The sequence below is a fragment of the Cajanus cajan genome, chromosome 3 (assembly GCF_000230855.2).
Source record: "Cajanus cajan strain Asha chromosome 3, NIPB_CcT2T_4, whole genome shotgun sequence".
NCBI lineage: Eukaryota > Viridiplantae > Streptophyta > Magnoliopsida > Fabales > Fabaceae > Cajanus > Cajanus cajan.
Window position 1 is genome coordinate 71,163,258 of NC_138519.1, and position 5,716 is coordinate 71,168,973.

Sequence of the window (5,716 nt, forward strand, 5' to 3'; positions counted from 1 at the left end):
AAAAAAAAAAAAAATCAACCCAATCCTAACCGATCACAAATAGGTTGAATTGAGTTGGATCAATCGAGTCAAACATAATTAAATTTATTTATTTTTGTATAAGAATTTAAATATTTTATAAAAGATATAAATTATTTGATATCTTATTGTAAATGCAATGTTATCATCTCATAAAGTAAATAATGATACAAACTAATAAATTTCAAAATAAATATGTTGATTTGCTACTAACTCAACCAACTAACATCAATATAAAATAAAATTTAAAATAAATATGCAGTATTGTTACAATGCTATTAACCCAAAAATACATTAATCAAGAGTTTTAGAGAGTATTGTCTTGAACAAGTAATCATTCAATACTAACTTATTATTGTTATTATATTTTTTATTACATATGTCTAGGTCGGGTCGGGTTACGAGTAAAAAGAACCATTATCCGATTCGTACAGTGTCATGTTTTGATTGGATTGGATTGGGTCTAACATGAACACTAAAAAAATTTACCCAAACTTATTGGATTGATTTGGATTAGTTTGGATTCACAGGTTATATGTACTCACTTACAACCCTAAGTTAAGCAGTAGATGATAAGTTTGGTTTCTAAGGAAAAGTGACATATAAGGTGTATTTGGTAAAACTAGTTTATAAACTAGATGAAACCTTATACATTATAAGTTAGGAGTTAAATAGATAGAAACTTATATGTCAATTAATCAATTGAAATAAAAGTAATTTTAGTTAATAAGCTAATTGAAAAAATATAAAATAACATAAAAGATTTTTTATAATTAGAGTTAGAAAATGACATGTGAGCAAAAAAGTTTCTAGAATAAAAAGAGTAAAAAAAAATATTAAGAAAAATTAATGAAGATAAAAAAGAAAAAGAAAAAAGAGTTATAAGTATAATCTAATTCAATTAACTTATATAAATAAGCTATAAGCTCCATAAATTAGGTCACGTACCAAATAAAACTATTTTGATCAAACTAACTTGAAAATTAGTAAATAAACTCATAAACTTTTCAAATATTTTACTAAACATATTTAGAGTCTGTTTGAATACAAGTTAAAAGTGATTTTAAGAACTTTTTATTAAAAAATAGTTTTTAATAAAAAAATACTCAAAAAAAATTCTTTTAAACTTGAAACTAATTCTTATAATAAATACAGGAGAGTCCAAAAAGATATTTTCACTTTGCATTCACATTTTGGAAGAGTGTGTCACATATGCATATATCCTCTTGGCCCGCATTGGTTTGAATATAATACGTATTGTATTAATCAAGACAAAAGTTAGGGTGAACTAGCTATTCACATTTTGGAAAAGTGTCACATATGCATATCCTCTTGGCCCGCATTGGTTTGAATATAATATGTGTATTGTATAAAATCAAGACAAAAGTTACGGTGAACTAGCTTAGTAGTTAGTTAGTCCATATAGTGAATCATTATGTTTATAACGTTAGATTAATTTTATCTCGCAATCTGCATCCTTAATTCTCTGACATTTTTTATTTTAAGATGATGAAATATTGTTTGAGTTTAAATTATCACGATTTTTTTTGTCATCAGTTAAAAGATCTTTTAATTATTAAAAAATATATATATATTTTATAAATTATTATTTCTTCTCTTATTTTATTAATATGAGACTTGTTTATATTTTAATAAAAATAATAAGATCTTCTAATATTCAACAATTTGCGGTACATACATAAACAAATATATTATTTATAATGTTATTTCAGTTTGAGTGTGCTATTGGAATTTGGAATTGATAGGTGTTATGGAGTTATTATTTTAAGACAACTTTTTTTAACTATGTTCACTTTGATTATATTAGTGGGTGATTTTAATATTTAGTGTTTAATTTCATTATTACATAAAGGGTTATGTTTTTTTCACTTGTACTACAAGTTATAATGTATTAATAAAATCTTTTTGATGTACAAATTAAAAAACATATTTATAAATATTTCTAATAATATTTACATGTCATTTATTTCTTTATCATTTTTACAAAATATTTATTTTTTATTATGAATATAATATTTTTATTTGTTAGGCTTTATTTGCTTTTAGATCAGTAATAACTATTGCCACAATATAATATTCTTCGCCACCTACTTTTGAATAATAAAATCATAAAGTAAAATTTTCTTCCATAGTTTTTGGCTATTATATATTATCATAAAATTAAAGATAACCCAATAAATATCTTAATATATTTAAATTAAATGAATTTTTATAAAATAATTAATATGATATTTTCTAAATTTTACTGTTAATGTAAAAAGATTGTTACATTGATTTTAATCATTAGACCATAGTTGTTTCCAATATGTTGAAATAATGCTTGTTACATTGATTTTTTGTTTAAAAAATAATAAAAAAGTATGTTTTTGTCGTTGCCCTTGAAAGTCTTTCCGCCGGAGTTGTGATTCTCACTGAAAGGGGACATTTGAATTGGTCATATATTGTTTGAATTCGCTGCAGCCGCCAAGACTAGAGGGTTCGTGTCGCAAGCGTCCAAAGTAAAACCCCACCTTGATTACTTTGCACCTTTAAATCATTGTTTTTATTTTTTAATATATTGGTCCAAATGCGCAAAAATAGGTGATTTTTGTTGCAATGAAAGAATGAAAGAAGAATATCATCAAAAGAAATTGTGTTTAAATATCTTAAACTTTCAACTTAACCTCCTTTCCTTCTCCAAGTTACTAGTTAAAAATAGGTTAAGGAAATTTGACCAGTTAAATTGTTGCAAAGCAACAATATTAAGTTGCTGCAATTTCCCAGGGAAGAAGTGAAGATGTCAAGATGGAATTGAAAGCCAAGGTTAGAAAGAAAGAAAATTATCCTAGAGAGAAACGAGAAATCCTCTTACTCTAAGAGTAAGTCATAGTAGATTTACTCAATTTAATAACTCATGTTTTATATCGAATTTTTATAATTCAATCATTGAATTAAAAATTTTTAATACATAAATCAAGTATACAAATTTTAAAAAATTTAAAAATCATATGATACTTTATTATATAAATTTAAATTAATGTATAAAATATTTTTTTATAATTATTCATTAATTTGAATTAATGAAACATTATAAAATTACTTTAATTTGAATTAAAACTGCAAAGTGTTTGATAATCTTTTAATTATTGAAGTTAATGTTTGGGGAGAAGTGCAAACCAAGTTAATGTTCATTCTCATAAATGTATTTCTCAACTACAATTGTTGAGCTTGAAAACTCAAACTCAAACTCTAGATGTTTTGTCACATATATTATATGAGAGCCCCTTTAGTATCAAGTTCCTTGCTCACCCAAGGTTTTGAGGAAGTCAATCATCATCCAATGTTCTATAAGAGTCAATGGTGATCTTACCACTCCTCATGTCATTCTCTATTATATCCCTATAACAACAATATAAGAGAAATTGAATAAAATGTTTATTGATCATAAATCACTATAGATGTTTGTAAAGTGTCAACAAACAAAGTTGTTGCTTCTTTGTTTGATAAGGGGGGCTCTACTTGAGTTGTCATTGCTTTTCACTTCTAAGCATACTCTTTGAATGCTTCATTATCCCTTTTTAACATGCTTTGTAACTCAAACCTATTTGGATTCATATTGATATTGTAATTGTACTACATTAGGAAAGTATCAGCTAAGTTCTTCCAAGAGCGGGTCTAGGTTCGCCCAAGATGCATGTACCAACTCAAGGTTACCCTAGTTAGATTGTATTGGAAGCAATGAATGAACAACCTATCATTACGAGCATGAGCTTCCATTTTTCTACAATACATAGTTAGATGACTCTTTGGGCAACTAGTTCCCTTGTACTTTATCAAACTGTAACATCTTAAATTTGGGCACTATATAACTACATTTGAAATCAAGCAAAAATCTACGGCATCTCCAGAGCCATAGTTGTTACCCTCAACGACATTCAATATCTCTTATAACATTTGTAACTTTTCATAGATTGAATTTGATCAATTGAAGCTACTTGAAATCCTTTTCCAACCTAGTAGAGATTTAGAGTGGTTTGTCCACATACAAAATCGCAAGATGAGAAATTAACGAAAACCTAATGCATAGTATCAAATAATCTTTAAATAAGGGTAATTTTCTCTTTATTCCTTTATCCCTAACCTCTCCCAATTTCAAATGAGGGTGATTAATGAAAGTAAGATATATTGTTGATTTATTTCCTTTTGTTTCTCTTAACCTAAACCTCTCAGTGTTAACAAATAAGGGTGATTTTCTCTTTGTTCCTTTACTCCTTATCTCTTTGAGAACATTATTTTATTAATTTGTCCAAAACACCAAAATACTTAGGACCGACATTGCATGAGTATTCCCTTATTTATATTGAATTACTCCTTCTTATTTATTAATTACGTTCCTTTCATTTTGTTTATATTTTTAAATTAAAATAGATTTTTGTCCCTTATGGGTGTTTGTTTCTAGGTTTCATATCATATTTTCAACAATATTTTAGAAATGTTATTCCTAAATATTTTTAGAAAATATATTTGATTATATTTTAACATTTTTTTAGAATAATGTTAAATTTTAAATTAGTTTAAATAAAAAATAATTAGAAGAGGAAATTACAAGTATATTAAGATCATATAACCTCCAATATTTCTATAGAAATATCACATTCTCACACCCTCAACAAGGAAATAAAACAAACAAGAAATATAGTTAGGAAGACATTTATGAAAAATAAACAATACTCAAGAGTAATTTTTCAAAACTCATAATAAGCATGAGAATATTACATTCTCATCTTCACATTCCCGAGAATCAATTTTTAATTTGTTAAACAAACTCTCCCTTATTCTTAGTTTTTATTTCAATTTGGTCTCTTAATCAAGTTTAAAAACTTTCAATTTACTCTCTTAAAACATTTTATTAAACCTAGTTTCTCCTTCGGTCAATTTATCTTATTAATTTAGTCAATTTAGTGATACGTGATAAATCATGGGAGAATGTTACATAAGTCAAAATTAACAATATCAGTGTAAAAAAAATTGAAATATGTTAAGAAATTAGGTGAAACTTTTTAAATTTAAGAGACCAAACTAAAATTAAAATAAAAATAAGAGACAAAAATCTTATTGTAACCTGTTTTTTTATTACCAAATATATCTTTATAAATATTTTAATTATTATTATTTTGTGTTTGCTGCATTTTTCCAGTTGACAGCAAAGAGCTAGCGACATTTTATTCTCTAAGTTGATTTTCATTTCAGTTATGTTATCATTTTAGGTTTTATATCTTCGGTTAGTTCTAATATTGATGATAGTCAATTTTTAATTCGCCTTTTTTTTTTTCTGTCGATTTGAATTTATATATTGAGCATATAGTATCTCTGACTTAGACAAAGTAATATAATGTACTTTTATTTACTGTATTATTGAATATAGTGCCTATTTGATTTATGGGCGAAAGAAAATTGGATAAAATTGGCTTTTATAAATAAAACATGAAAAACGTGTATCAGCCGCAAATTAGCGTTGACGAGTGAACTGGGAAGGGACAACACCTATTGCAAAGGCGTTGACGAGCTTTAAAAAATAAAAATTAAAAAAACAAAACAAAACAAAAAGGCATTGTTTGATTCATTGAAATCAATGAATGGAATTGATCGATAGTAACCGCAGGATAAGTTGCTGATGCCTCCTTCATTTAGGAGAAAT